We start from the raw sequence: 15874 nt of genomic DNA, 5'->3' as shown, positions 1-15874 counted from the left end.
GAACCAAGGAGAAAAAGTTTGAAAATGGGGACTCATAACCAAAAGAAACTCTTCTTAGTTCTCAACCTAACAACCTTGCATAATCATACCAAATAGCAAGAGCAAAGATTTTATCCATCTCTAACTTCTCTAAGCCTATCTCAGCTCCTTTGATCTCTACACTCATTAACCATGCATCTACAAACCACAAATCCACATCTCTCTAACATTTATGAAGCAAACTCAATAGACATCTCACAAATGGTCAACTGGTCCAAGTCATTTGGTTTGGTAAGACAAAGGCTTTAATGCAAGTGAAATCAGAGGTTTAAAATGATCTTTTAAGGTGGTTTACTCTCAAAACAAAGTAGCTTCGACATTACACATAATATATCTAAGAAAGGGATCAACTCATGCATACAATGCTCAATCTCCATTGTTCTACCTTTTCCCAAACACACAAGATATTCAATTATTCCTCAATGTCAAACCCAACTCACATCTCTCACCAAAAGATCCCACGAACATTTTTCACGTCAGACTCTTTCTTTTTGAAATCAACAAGGGATTTTCACAATTTTAAAACAAATCTGAGCTCCTAACAACTTTGCTAGCCCCCTTTTTATTCTTTTTTTTTTCTTTTTTTATTCTTTTTTTTTTTTATATTTGGGGGCCAAGACTTTTCACAATAAGAACTAGATACTTCTCCACTTTTCCCAAAAGACTAATTATTTAAGCACAAAGAGTCAAATCTTTCATATTCCCAAATCACAATCACAACACTCACCCCCTTCCTATAGCTAGACAATAGAGTGACTAATCTAGCAAGAATGGAGACTAAGCATTGTCGTTCCCAATACTCTCAACATTATGCACATGTAAAGCTTTCCAAAAAGGCCTCACTCAACAAATAATGATGGTTTAAAAAGGAGGTATGGGTTTTGGGAGTGGAATACCACTTGAGTTTGTCAAAAAGATTGGTAAAACAGATGGGACAATTCAAGTGTGTATATCCATGACTTAGTACACAAGGGACCATATGCAAGAGACATTAAAACAGGAGCTTACTTCAAAGAGAGAGTATCAACAGTCAAATGAGTTTCAAGAGGAGCATTCAAGGCGCGAAGTTTACAAGCTTTCCAAAGGGTGCTCAAGCTACTTGTCATGATTACAAAGGTCAACAAATTCAGTACTTAGCATGAGCTCTTTACAAGGTTGAAATCCCCCTAATGCATGAATGCAACCTATATGCTTCTAGACTCAATCCTAAAAATGCAAATGATGCAACTAGATGATTCTTTTTGTGTTTTTCAATTTTTTTTTTTTTGGATTTTTCTATGCAAATAAGAATGTAATATGCAATGCATGAGACTCAAAATCATGGAAACAAACATGATCAAATACTTGGTACCTCCCCCACACTTAAATCACACAGTCTCTGTGTGAGTGAGGTACCCAATGAAATTCTAAAATGCAAATAAAAGATGGGAGAAGGGAAGTTTCCAGTTACCTGAGACGGGAGCGAGGTGTAGGGGTCGCTGCTGCAGGTCGCTCCCAGCTGGAGCGACCTCGTGACTTCGCTGCGGAGACCTCGCTCTGATGTCCGAGTTTCTGCTCCACACCTGCACACAACTTCATTTTCCCATTGTTTTATGCAGTAAGATGAAAATGTAAATACTAATGCAATATATACAAGGATACTCATGGGACTTCCTCCCAAGTGAGCTTGTTTTAAGTCTCTAGCTTGACTTTGCCTCATTTGGATCAGGCTGGAGTAGGTGCAGAAAGTGGAGTTAACACCCCATCTTCCTCGGGTGGTAGCTCACCAAGGTGATCATCAGCAGGAGGGCCCATTTCTTCAATGATGAAGGCTTGTCCAAACACAGTGGGGCTCCTCATTTTCTCCTTGATGTCAAAGTGGAGGGTGTTCTCCTTACCCAAATGGAGGTCAATCTTGCCTTCTTTCACATTCACAATAGCTCCTGCTGTAGCTAAGAATGGCCTTCCAAGAATCAATGGGTCTTGGCCTCCTCACCCATTTCAAGCACCATAAAAAATCTGTAGGTATCTCATACCCTCCAATCTTCACAGGGAGGTTCTCTAGGATGCCCACATGGTACTTCACTGAACGATCAGCCAACACCAGAGAGAGTCTACACTTCTTGTATTGAGTGAAGCCAAGCTTCTTTGCCACAGACAAAGGCATCAAGCTGACACTAGCTCCCAAATCGCAGAGACATTTCTCAAATACCATAGGTCCAAGAGCACAAGGTAGTGTGAAGCATCCTGGATCCTCTAGCTTCTCTGGAGCATCAAGCCTCTGAATGATGGCATTGCACTCATGACTCAGAACCATCATGCCCTCCATCTCCTTCTTCTTAGCAGCTACAACATCTTTCAGGAACTTGCTGTATTGAGGAATCAGCATGAAAGCATCAATGATGGGCATTGTAACCTGAGCTTCACTCATCTACTTCTCAAACAAAGCCTTGTACTTCTGTAGCAGCTGCTTCTTGAATCTACCAGGGAATGGAAGCTTGGATTCATAGGGAGGAGGGACAGAAGAGCTCTCACCTGCTGGAGCAGCAGATTCACCATCTTTTGTTGTCTTCTTCTCTTCTCCAACCTTTCCTTTACCCTTATCTTTCTAAATCTTCTCCAAGATCTCATCATCTGTCTTCTCATCAACAATGACCACTTCATCATCTAGGTTGATGGCCACCTCCTCACCTTGTTTCTTAGCATCCTTGGTGAGGGTTACAGGAGTCAACTGCTTACCACTCCTAAGTGTGACAGCTTTTGCTTCCTTAGGGTTTTGATCTGACTTTCCAGGTAGAGATCCTTGCTGGCGGTTCTGGTGGGAGCTCATGGAAGCAAACTGATTCTCCAAATTCTTGACAGAAGAAGCAAGGTGGGAGAATTTGTTGTTGAGCTCATTGTAGCTCCCATCAATCTTAGAGTGAAGGTTCTTCAGCTCATAGCCCACATGCTTCTCACATCTAGTCTGAGACTCCAAAATCTGTATCAGTAAGGCATCAGTGCTGCTCTGTTGAGGGGCAGAGGAGCTAGGAGAGGAGTTTTGCTGAGGCTGATAGTTGCTCTGCTGGTTGTTTCGAAGCTGATAACCACTCTGCTGGTTGTTTGAATAGGGCTTCTGTTGGTAGTTGTTGTACTGAAAGTTGGGTTCCTTCTTGTACCAGCTACCATTACTGTTGATGAAACACAATTCTTCTTGCCCTTCCAAACCCTCAACCTCATTGACAGTAGGAGGTATCTCCTGGCTTGGGTTGCCAACAAAGTTCACATGCGCTTGCGTGGCCCTATCAGCAAGGAGTGTGTCAATCTTCTCTTGAAGAGCCTTTATCTCATTCCTTGTTTGCTTGTCATCACCTCTACTGCTTCTGTCATGGTCTCCACTGTAGACTGCATCACTCTTAACCCATGTTCAAAAACACGGAGAACGCGGCCGAGTTCTCGGCGTGGAGGCGCTTGGCGGTTACTTACCGTTTCGTTTAGGCTCTGTGCGCTCAAAAACTCGGAGCCGACAAAAAAAGAGATTTTTTTTTCACTTCTCGGGATTAAAATCAATGGTTATGCTATATATCCATCAGATTTCGATATAAACACTAGTTAGAACAAGAAATTTGATGAAAAAAGGGAAGAAAACTGAAAGACGGCAGGTTAGGGTACGCAGAGATTTTAATTTCAGAGGAAGAAGACATGGGTAATTAAGTCATTATACTTGATTATTAAATAAAAAAAAAGAATAGTGCCTTTTGCCCACACTGTGAATCGAACCCATTATCTTAGGGAAGTCAAACAGACTTATACCACTAGGCCATGAGGCTAACTGATGTTAGTTGTACATAATAATATGTATAATTACTTAAATATATTAAATTTATTAAAAACTAATCCCCGATTAATCCACGATTAATCTCCGATTTTTTGGCTACTCGCTAGGCAGACACCGAGCGCCCGACTCGCGCCTAGCGCAATTTCGAACATGGCTCTTAACCATGTTGTCAACCAGAGCCTCTGCCTCTTCCTCAGTTCTCCCCAAAAAGAACCCATTGCTAGCTGTATCTAGTCTGGCTCTGTACTTAGGAAGAGCACCTCTGTAGAATGTGCTCAGCAAGCTCTCCTTAGAGAATCCATGGTGTGGGCACTGAGCTTGGTAACCATTGAACCTCTCCCAAGCTTCACTGAATCCTTCCAAGTTCTTCTGTTGGAAGCTGGAGATCTCATTCCTCAACTTAGCAGTTCTTGAGGTAGAGAAGAACTTCTCCAAGAATGCCCTTTTGCAGTCTTCCCAAGTGGTGATGGAGTCACTTGGTAGAGACTTCTCCCATTGACGTGCCTTATCCCCCAAAGAGAAAGGGAATAGCTTGACCTTTAAGACATCCTCTGACACACCATTAGTCTTTGACATACCACAGTAGCTGTCAAACTTATCCAAGTGATCAAATGGGTCCTCCACAGCCAGACCATGATACTTGTTGTTCTCTATGCAGTTTAGCAGTCCTGACTTGATCTCAAAATTGTTAGCAGCCACAGCTGGTGCTCGGATTCCAAGTCTAGGACCATGGATGTTGGGGCAGTCATAAGTGCCAATGGGGCGAGCTGGTCGCTGTTGGGGCCCTTGTGGAGCATTGTTTACTCCATTGGGGTTCAGAGGATTTTGTGGATCAGCCATCTCAGCTTCCTGTGTCTGCAGTAAAGCTTGTTGCTCTTCTTCTCTTCTTTTTCTAGCACACTCTCTCTCTAAAGCTCTGATGTCTGCGGCTCTTGGAACAAGGTTTGATGTACCCTTGCTCCTCAAGTTCATACACCTGAAAATCACAAAGAGTGAAGAAGAGAATCAATAACTTACAAAAATAAAAATGACTTAGTCTCAAGCAAATGACTAAATCTCAATGTTCAAATCAAACTCAGAATTTGGCAACGGCGCCAATTTGATGTTAGGAGTTTTGAGGCTCCTAAGTCAAATGTAGTACAGTGGAAGTAAATTGTCGAACCAGTTCTGAGGAATTCAAATGCAGAGAGAATGCAAGTATTTGCCTAATCTAAGTGCAATCAGTGAATTGGATGGTTTTTAAACTAAAACTAGAATGCAAGAAACAGAAATGATACTATTAAGCTATTGGAAATGAGAACTCATGGGTATAGAGATTTAGACCTTGGGTGATCAGGTTTCGATCTAAGGAAAGCAAATGATAAATCAAACTATCAACCTTAAGCCTAGACACAATTCTAAGCAAGCTCTATGTCTAGATGAATGCTCATTTGCTAACATGTCTCAAACATCAAATGTCTTTGGTTGAATAACATGCAAGCAATCATTACTAACAAGTCTATTAGCTATCTTAGCATTTTTAACAACAAATGTCTTTGGCAAAGTACACTAAAAACCTAGGAGAGTTGACTCAGGCATTTCATCAAACACCTGTCGGGTGAGAAATGCCTAGAGATCACCCTTTGAGTGGCCTACTCAAATGATGCATTAAGATCACTCTACTAGCAAGGAACAAGTATGATCTATACTTAAAACATCCTAGAACTATCCTAATCACCCTTAATCACCCTAACCCATGAATCCAAAAGGTGATTACTCACTAATGCCCATGATCATTCTTAAACCCATATTGGATTTCAGACTGATCATAAACAGAGAAAAAAATCAACAAGAAATGAAATAAGAACAAAGGATCAATGATCCAAAAAGAGATTGATCTCCAATAGTTTGATGTTTTCCCAGTACCAAAGATAATCTGCCTGGTGGCTACAAAATGATAACTTAAACATAGGTTTAGAGTGTGTAAATCGTAGAGGGCAAAATAGTAATTTAACGTAAAACACGGTGCACATCGGCTTGATGACAGGCCACTATGCCGCTGTGGGTAACAAGGCCGCTGGCTCTCGACGTGGAGCGGTATCCTGACTCATGGCCTCAAGGCCGCTGTGCCCAAAAGCCGCTGGGACACTTAGCCTCATTTTCTCCATGATTGTAACGTGGCGGCTTCAGGAACCGCTGCGGGAAACCGATTGAGCGTACGCAATTTTATTATCCAACACTTGGTTTCGCAGCGGCATAATGACACCGTGACACAAGGGCGCTGTGGACGCAAAAGGCCGCTGCAACACTTAGTGAAATAGGCACACGAGCTGGACCATCACTCTTGCTTCTAAAGCACCTCTCAAACCTTCCATGATCACCATGTTGCATCTCCAACACCTGATAAGGACATGTGCAATGAAATGCATCCTAGATATGCCTAGATATTGCCTTTGATGATCAAAATGCATGTGAATATGAAGATAAAACAATGGAAATATGCAAGACATCACACATACACTTCCTCAGACAGCACCCCATTCAGAAATGCACTCTTAACATCCATTTGGTATACTGTGAAGTTCATGATAAAGGCCTACCAATGAATAGCCTGATGGATTCCAATCTAGCAATTGGAGCAAATGTTTCTTCAAAATCAACTCCCTCGATTTGCGGGTACCCCTGGGCCACCTATCTTGCTTTGTTTATGACCACAAATCCATTTTCATCAATCTTTTTCTTGAAGATCCACTTTTTTCCGACTATGTTACCATCAGCTGGCTTCTTCACCAACTCCCATACATCATTTCTGATGAGTTGTTCTAGTTCTTCCTGCATGGCTTGGATCCAGAACTCATCTAACAGTGCTTCGGTGTGATCTTTTGGTTCAATAAACAAAATATGCCGACTGCACCATTTCTCTAAAGTTGATCTTCACACCTCTTGTTCTTCTTCCTTAATTCACCTTGCCAATAACATCACTTGAAGAGTGATTTATTTGAACATTCAGCGTACTCATCTCCTTAGTTGGCTCTGAAGGTGATGATATGTCATTTGCTGATGCAGTAGATGGATCCTTTGTTACATCTGATGATGTATCCTTCTTCTGTTCCTCATTGTTTTCTCATTGAACTGATGTGACATCATCGAATACAACATTTACTGATTCCATGATCATCAGGGACCTCATGTTGTAGACTTTGAATGTTGTACTGTTCGCTGAGTACCCCAAGAACATGCCTTCATCGCTTCTCGCACCAAACTTACCGAGGTGCTAGATCTTTTTCGTTTAGAATGTAACACTTGCATCCAAAAACATGGAAGTAGCTGAGGTTTGGTGTTTTACCTTTCCACAACTCATACGGAGTTGATATACCATGAATTTGACCCGATTTTAGTCATTGTATATAAGAGTTTTAGAGTATATTTAATCTATTTTGGAGTCTAGATAGAGTATTTACAGGTTCATGAGCAATTGGAGGAAAGATGATAATTTTGGAAAATTTTGGAGCACTTTAGAGATTTCACCCGAGATGACTATATCGACCACCCGAGATCGACACAGAGATACATGCGTCGATCGATACACCTACAGTGCTATTGATCGATATTAAACCGCAGAAGCCCATATTGGTCATAGCCGACTTGAAGCCCAAGATTCCATCTATTTACCAAAATGCCCCTGTTGAATTTTAATCTAATTATTTAGTATTTATGTCTTGCCTAAGTGTTTTGGCACATACACACTTTTTAGACATAGTTCCTACATAAATGTTTTCATACCATTGTTTTGTGAGAGAGAGAGAGAGAGAGAGAGAGAGAGAGAGTTACTATTGAGAGCTTTCTTGAACACCTCTATTTTTATCTATTTATTTATGCAGTTTTATTTAATTGTTATGATGTTTTGCTTGGCTATGTTTGAGTAAACACCCTTGTTAAATTTAAAATTCAAATAGGTTTTCAGGGATTAGACCCAAATATGAATACTTGAGCATGTGATATTCATCTTAGAAGATTGTTCTTAATGCTTGTGTAAGAGTAGCTAACATATACATGATGACAATGGATATAATCCTTGGATCTATCTTCTCTGAGTTAAAATTTGCTAGGCGCAAGCGACAACATGGTTTAGCAAATCTCTGGTGAACTGTTATCAACCCGCGCTTAAAGCTTACTAGAGGCGCATCGATCGATACTCCTATAGAGTCATCGATCGATTGACGCGAGGCTATGTCGATCGATACGTGCGACATCAGGTCGAGATGCCTTCTTATGATTTACACTTAATAGTGAATCATTGGTTCTCGTAATAGATAACCCAGAAAACGACAGTTACAGTTATTGTTATCGCTGAGTTCTATAATATCATGCAAGCATCTCACATAGGTATTCATACCAGTGGCAGATCTAGAAATGCTTTAAGTTGGGGACACAGCAAGAAGAATAAATTTAGATGGGGGCACCTTTACTATTTTCCAACCGAACTATAAATTTTTTTATCAATTTAGTTCAAATACTCAAGAAAAAATAAAAAACAGTAGGGGGAACGTGACCCCATACCCGCTCACGTACGTCTGCCCCTGATTCATACTACTATAATCCTGATAACCTGAATAGTAATCCTAAGTCTATCGCCTTCATCATATCTGTTAAACCCCCAAATCAATCACTTGAGTAATTGTCTTGCTCACCAATTTAAGTTTACTTGCAATTTACTGCTTTGAAATCTTCAACATAACTTAATTACAATAAGCTATGTGTATCATTTCAAGGATATCCGTTGACTGGATATCTTGAATCATCTTGTGTTGGACTTTGACCTGTTTTCCTTGATTGCATGGTCCACATACTGTTTCTCTGTCTCCTCAAGTTGAGGAATGCCCCTGGCTGCACCCTTCTTGATGATGTTCGTCATGTGTCTCATATTCATGTGACCATGTCTTTGATGCCACATACTTGTTTTATCATGTGCAACAACACAATGATGTACCCTCTGCCATACATAACAATTGTTAGCAGATCGCACTCCATGTAGCAAGACCATGTTCTCCACATCCACAACTTTGCACTCTCTGCTTGTGAATTGAACCATCAATCTTTCATCACATAGTTGACTGATGCTGATTAGGTTTACTTTTAGTCCCTTGACTAAGAAAACATCCTTCAGAGGCGGTCTGGATTCAGCTGTATTCCCTTTGCCTTTGATCCCTTATTGGCTTCCATCTCCAAATGTGACTCTTCCTCCTTTCAATGGTTTTATATCTCTGAGATTCTCGCGTGCTCATGTCATATGACGAGAACATCCACTGCCGAAGTACCATGGATTTTCATCTTCGGATATCAATGCTACAGCTTCTGATACAAGTGCCATGCTGCATCTCAGACCTTTGTGGATAGGACGTTGAGTGGGTTTCACTAGCGTACTTCATAAATCAGATTTCCTGATCCAGACTTGATTTCGGGAGCCATTCCACCAGTACTTCCCTTATGACTTGATCTTGTTCTGGTGTAATGGAATGACCCTTATTCTTAGCATAAGAGTGGAATTTACTAAGCTTGTAAGCGAGTGAATAACACTAAGGGCTAAGGGGGAGAGGTTCTAGAGATCTTGTATTCGATATGGCTCCCGAAATCAAGTATGTGTCTTTAATAAATCCGGGTGGGAAGTGCAGTTCACGACAGGCCCTTTCCCGGGTTTTCATACAGACATACATGCAGTCGTGGTGAACAGGATAATGTGACTTAGTTTCCGCAGCAGGAAGATTAAATCCGGAATGTGTTTGCATCCAAGGCCTATCCACTACCACTAGACCACAAGACCCGCTCAATCTTCACCTAAATTTGCAAGCCACTTCTGAATGACTTAACATCTTTGAGTAAAATATTGTGTTTGGGAAGAGACATTTGGGAGGAAGTTTACGTGGTTTATTTTATGGATTGGAAAATGATTTACTCTATTAATTTAGGAAACATATAAACATCTTATATATAAATATTGATGGTTTGAATACAAACTTAATTAATTTATAGAAAATGGTAGTTATATTTGAGTCTATTCTATTATTTGTTAAGATTTTGCTTTAGTATAGTTAAAAATATAGACGTATTTGATGGTTTGTTTACAAATCAAAATAATTATCATCAAATTTTGAATACTATGCATCAATTTTGGTAGCTTATAATTTAAGCACAAAACAATATATCTACTCTATTAAGATTATGTATATTCTATTTGGATTATACATATTATTAAATAATCAGTTAATTTAGATTATGAATATTTTGATAGCGGCAATTTAAAATATCTGGTATAAAATAATAAAATTCATAATATTGTTAGGATAGGAATTGCATCCTTTTACTCCAGATTATGAACACCCGATCGGATCTGTCAAGAACGAGCTGACGACTACAGGGGAAGCTCTCATTAATTAGTTGATGAGGGGAAGCGGCTGACAGCAGTCCCTGAGCTAAGCCTTGGAAAATCAAACCTACCCAGTCATCAAACCAAAGAGTTAACGAGAATGTGGTTGACATGTCTCAAAACCAAAGGTATTGTGGCCAAAAGAAGCGTGGTGCTTTGATTATGATCGAAATGTAACAGCTGCCCCCCCCCCCCCCCCCCCCCCCAAACACAATTATTCCAGCAGCCCATCCTATGAACTTGAAAGCGAACGGTAGACCCAATAGCTGAGACACCACTATGGATGTCGTCAAGTTGAATCAGCAGTGCGACATGTGCCTAGTTCCCATCATCATTCATTATTCTCAATGATTTATTGTATTCTTGTCAACAAATATTATAAATCTAAATACATATGGTGATATAGAGATGACATTATTACATAGCAATATATTACATGTTCTGGTTTATCTGAAAATGATCTACATAGCCGGTTCAGATCTATTGTTAATCTGTAACACACATGTACCTCTAGATTTAAGGATGAAGAGAGCACCAGCATCAACTTCTTGCCCTCCTATTCTTCCATCTCCTCTTAGCCCATATTTCTTTATTACTCTCTCTTTTGCTTCACTCAGTGATTAATTATCTTACTCGATTCAACTGGAAAGCTTTAAAACAAAAGATATCATTTCAATTTAGGTGTCAATTAAACAATTCTTCCATAAAGATTTTGACAATATATATCATTGTCACCTGGAACCTTACAACTTACCAATCTTTTAATTTATTTAATAAAAGATGAGCACTCTCCATTTGTAAAGGCCACAAAGCTTTGAAATTCACATTTCCAACATAGAAATCCTTAAGGTTAACCAGTGCAGCTAGGTGGCTACTTAGACTTCATGTAAACTTGTTGTAGCCAAATTACTTGCAAAAGACAATTTTTTTAATAAAGCCAAATATTCTTCTCAGTTACTATATAAATATTATCCCTTTATGAATAATATTATTATGAATTGCAAAATCACAGATAAAAAAAACAATGAATTCCTCTTGTAGAAGATTATTATCGTTTACCAAAGATGTCATTTTACTGCAACATCTATGATTAATGTTTTCGAATCCGAGAACAGTTTCGGAGATATACTAAAACGCTGAGAATATGCGAAACAAAGGTTAAACCTCTCACCCATAAAAGCACCTGCAATGATGGAGACATAGACGGAGTTACCAACAAAAGTTGTTCGATGGAGATCTCTCACCGATAAAATATACGGGTTGGCGATGATACTGCCGTTGTGTTCCAGAAAAATATATTTGATGTACAGTTACTAGCATCGGCGTGATTTCTGAAAGACAAACAACTGAAACGGTTTAGAAATCAAGTAAAACAGAGCCCTTGCAAATTGAATAATGCTGAATGAAGATTGATATTTAGTCCCTAGTTTAATGCAGCGATCCAGCGACGTAAACTATGATAGAATTTATATAGTGAATGGTGGGATCACGAGGTGTCTAACGGGTTGGATGTTTCAGAGGTTTAAAGATCAGAATTGAATGCCAATGGGAGGTGATTAGGCAGAGATACTTGCATTACAAATATGACATGGAAATTTGATTGGTGCTAACTATTTATGCTGAGGAGGCATATTTAAGAATGCTTCAAATTAGTTGCTTTTATGTACTAGAGATTGTGCCTTGTGTATACTGCGAGGATTATATGGTCCTTTTTAAAACTAATTAACAATTTGTTTATCATCAGCAGTTAAACGATCATTTGAAGATTAGTACGAACATCGGCCTGTGACATCCAAGTTCCGTAAAAAAACTTCCTCTTTTTGACTATCTCCTATATATTAAAAGAAAAACATTGTGATTTAATACTTTCCCACTATATTGGACACATGGCAGTCAGGAAAATGGGCATTTAATTCCTCAACTATTTGAAATCAGCAAGTTTAATCCCGAACTGTTATTTGCATGATTTTATTCCCCAACTAATAGTTGACTTGACAAATTAGTGACCGAAAAAGTCAACTGTAAAGTCATAAATGATTATCGTTAGTTTTATATCAAATATCTTCGCCATTGAACTTGAAAAACTTGAAATCTCCAAATTCAAATATTTAACTTTGAGTGAAGATGATTTATGGTGACAGAAAGACGGTTTCCAGTCATATTTGTTTTCGTGATTGCACCGGATTTTCTATCTTTTTCCGGAAACCGTCTTTCCGTCACCAGAAATCATCTTCAATCAAAGTTAAAGATTTGAATTTGTTGGTTTCGACTTTTTCAAATTCAATGACGGAGATAAGTAATATAAAACTAACGAGAATCATTTATAATTTCACGGTTGACTTTTTCGGTCACTAATTTGCCAAGTCAACTATAAATTGGGGAATAAATCATGCAAGTGATAGTTCAGGATTAAACTTGCCAATTTTAAATAGTTGAAGATTTAAATGCCCATTTTCCCCGTGGCAGTCTCACAGCGATTTCAATTTGGCTGAACACTCATTTAACGCCATAATATTTAAAAGTTAATGCGTTCACATACTGTTTTTTTTAACTCCACCACAAACAATTTAATGTGTTCATACACTATTTTTTATCAGTTCATTTTAGTTCTTGCATTTTTGACCTTTGTATTAGTGAACTAAAATTATCTCCGTACAACTAATGAATAGTATCATTGAAAAAAAATCAAAATCATTAAGATTCAAATCAACTAACTGGATTGAAAATGTTCTTAGAAATTGAAAATTTTGTAACTTGCTGAAATTGCTAATGGTTGAGGCTTTTATACACTAAAACAACAAAGAGTTGTGATTGGTTATGAATTAAGAAAACTGAAGTATAAAACACCAGACACAAAGTTAGATCTTTATTTCGGCCAATTATTTTTTTTTGTACGGAGTTTCAATATCAGACTAAAAATTGGAAACATAACCAGATTGTTAGAAAGTTCATGAAACCGATTGACAGTATAATTCATATACCAATTGAATAGGTTTCCATCCAAGTATAACATTTATTCACTCGATTGATCGTGTTTTTATTTTAATTACCAAGATTTTTTTATAAGAAATTACACATTATTGGTTATAGACTACATCAATTTTACAACATTCCTAACAATATTGACATGTCATCTTTTTATTGGTATTCTTAAAGTATGCTCCAACAATTATATATATGTTAAATAAGTCCATAATATTTGTTTTACATTTATCTAAATTATGATTATATACTTAAATAAATTAATTATTTTAAATTTTATATCAATTAGATTTTCAAAAATATGAAAATATCTAACAATTATCAACATAGTCACAAGTAAATATCTAAAAATAACAGAAATGTTTAAAATACTGAAATTTTTTTTTCATCCAAATATTTAAATTAAACTAATATTTATGTTAATTTAAATATTTTTGTCTTACATTATTCAAAATTTTATGTTTTATATTATTTATTATCTGATTCAAAGGACTTAAAATATTTGGATTTTGTTAAAAATGCAAAATAGGTACCCGAACTTGGATCCGAACCAAACCCGCAATTATCTGAACCAAATCAAAACCAAGATTTGTAAATATCCGAATAATATTTAAAATTTGAACTTCAAAATTTTCGAATAAATCAACTAAATCTAATCAGATATATGAATGTCCATCCATAAAAAACACTATGCGACAAATTCCTTAATACAACATACAATAAATAATTTAATAAACTATTTCACTCTGCGCACAAGAGCTGATTACTACCCAGTTATAATTATAACTAGATTCAGACCCGCCCGATCGGGCGGATATTTGTTAATTATTTTGATTTGCATTTTCAAGATGTGGAATTAATTTTTTATTGACTAAATTGATAAATTCTGTCTAAATTTATTTGAAATTTAATTTGATAACATAGAATACAGAGGTCTTATATTATAATGTTTTGTATAGATTTGTGAATTATTTATTTTACTTGTTTTTTTCTCAATAGATTTTCTTGGCAGTATAATTTTTTTTACTTGTGCCAAACATAATACAATTATATTATAAGGTTTGCATAAAATTTTGTAATAAGTTTTAGATGAATTATATTTATATTTTCATATTTTTGAATTTGCATATTTTTGTCAGCAACATACATAATGTATATATAATTATGTATAAATAGTCATTGTATAGTATCTGACATGTAGAACTTTTCCACTAAGCTATAGAGTTTAAAATTATAGTTGTGCCAAAAAATTATGATTTTAATTTTAAATTTCCTTGTGCATCTTTTTGTTTTTCTAATGTATACATAATCACCTATCTCTTTTATAAAAGAAAAAACTAAATACGTCAAATTATTCTGAAGTGCTTATTAAGTTTAGGCCCACGATTTCATAAAATTATGTTAGTTAGAATTCTCTTTGTTTTTATGAACTTCAAAGTGTATACTGAAAATCACATCTTCCCGAATATACATAGATATTGATAATCTGAAACATATAGATTTTCTTGCTATGTTTTGGAAATTTAATAAATAATTTTAATTTTTAAAACATATAATTTAAGCTATAGAGAATAGAGTATAGAGTTTATAATTTTTTTGGTAAAATCTAGAGTTTATAATTGATAATGGATTACAAACTTTAACAATATGTCATAAATATTTTAATTGACAATGCTATATGATGTTTTCATATAATCATAATTATAAACGATGGTTCATGGTATCTATATATATCATCTAGATAAACAATGTTGAATGGGTTAAGATTATAACTGGTCGACTATTACTTGCTATAAGATTGTAATTAGTAACTCATGGTTCATGGTATATATATCATATAGGTAAAGATGTAAGACCACCTCCATTGGAGGGTCTAACAAAGGAGTTCTTAAACAAAACCAAAAAAAAATCAAAAATGCATTCACACAACATAACCAGTGTCAAAGTAGGGACTTTAAGAATTGCTAACAACCCCTGACGTGTCCAGTTTGTATTGGAGAAAAAAAAATCTATCTCTCTCTTGTCTTTTCTTCTTTCGTTCTTCTTCCTTCTTCTCTATTTGCAAATTCATCAACCACGATCAGTATCAAACTATCAATTCGTGGCATTCCACGCTGGAACGAGAATCTACCTGGGAAAAGATCTTGCCTATCTTCAGATGAAGACATCGCGGCGGCGGTGCTTCTCCGTCACCGGATTACGGTGGTTCCGGGACACAAGGTGGAGCAGAAGATGTCGTTGACGATTTTTATGAAGAATGGACTTCTGGTTAATCTGCATAAGAGGGACCTCCATGGAATCATCAAGAGTCTAATGGTGGCCAGAAGTGACGGCGTCGTTAACGGCAATTGTAACGGCGTCACTGGTGGAGGCGTCGCCGTTTACGTGAATAACGAAAGTTCCGGTGGCTAAAAAAGCCAATAACTTTCTCATTCTTATACACATTTTTTATTCCAAAGCAAAACATTTTGGACAGAAATACGACTGTGGTTTCTGTTCGATATGAAACTGTAAGCATATAGTTTTTAGACATTCCAATTAGTAATTACTGGCTTTATTTACTTTTTGTAATTTTTTAAAAAAGTTTATTTGGTGAATGTATTGTAATGAAATCACACACACACACATATATATATTGAAAATAAATACATTTT

General features: G+C 36.9%; 1 non-coding gene across 1 annotated transcript; it reads left to right on the top strand.

The window, feature by feature from the left end:
* Positions 1-4130: 4130 nt before the first annotated feature.
* On the top strand, positions 4131-4237 carry LOC130510225 (small nucleolar RNA R71). The gene has a single exon (XR_008943907.1). It is a non-coding gene; the product is annotated as a small nucleolar RNA R71 (small nucleolar RNA).
* Positions 4238-15874: the final 11637 nt, after the last annotated feature.

This window comes from Raphanus sativus, chromosome 3, assembly GCF_000801105.2.
Source record: "Raphanus sativus cultivar WK10039 chromosome 3, ASM80110v3, whole genome shotgun sequence".
In the NCBI taxonomy this organism is placed as follows: Eukaryota; Viridiplantae; Streptophyta; class Magnoliopsida; order Brassicales; family Brassicaceae; genus Raphanus; species Raphanus sativus.
Note: the sequence above shows the minus strand (reverse complement) of the source record. Positions and strands in the feature narration are given on the sequence as shown.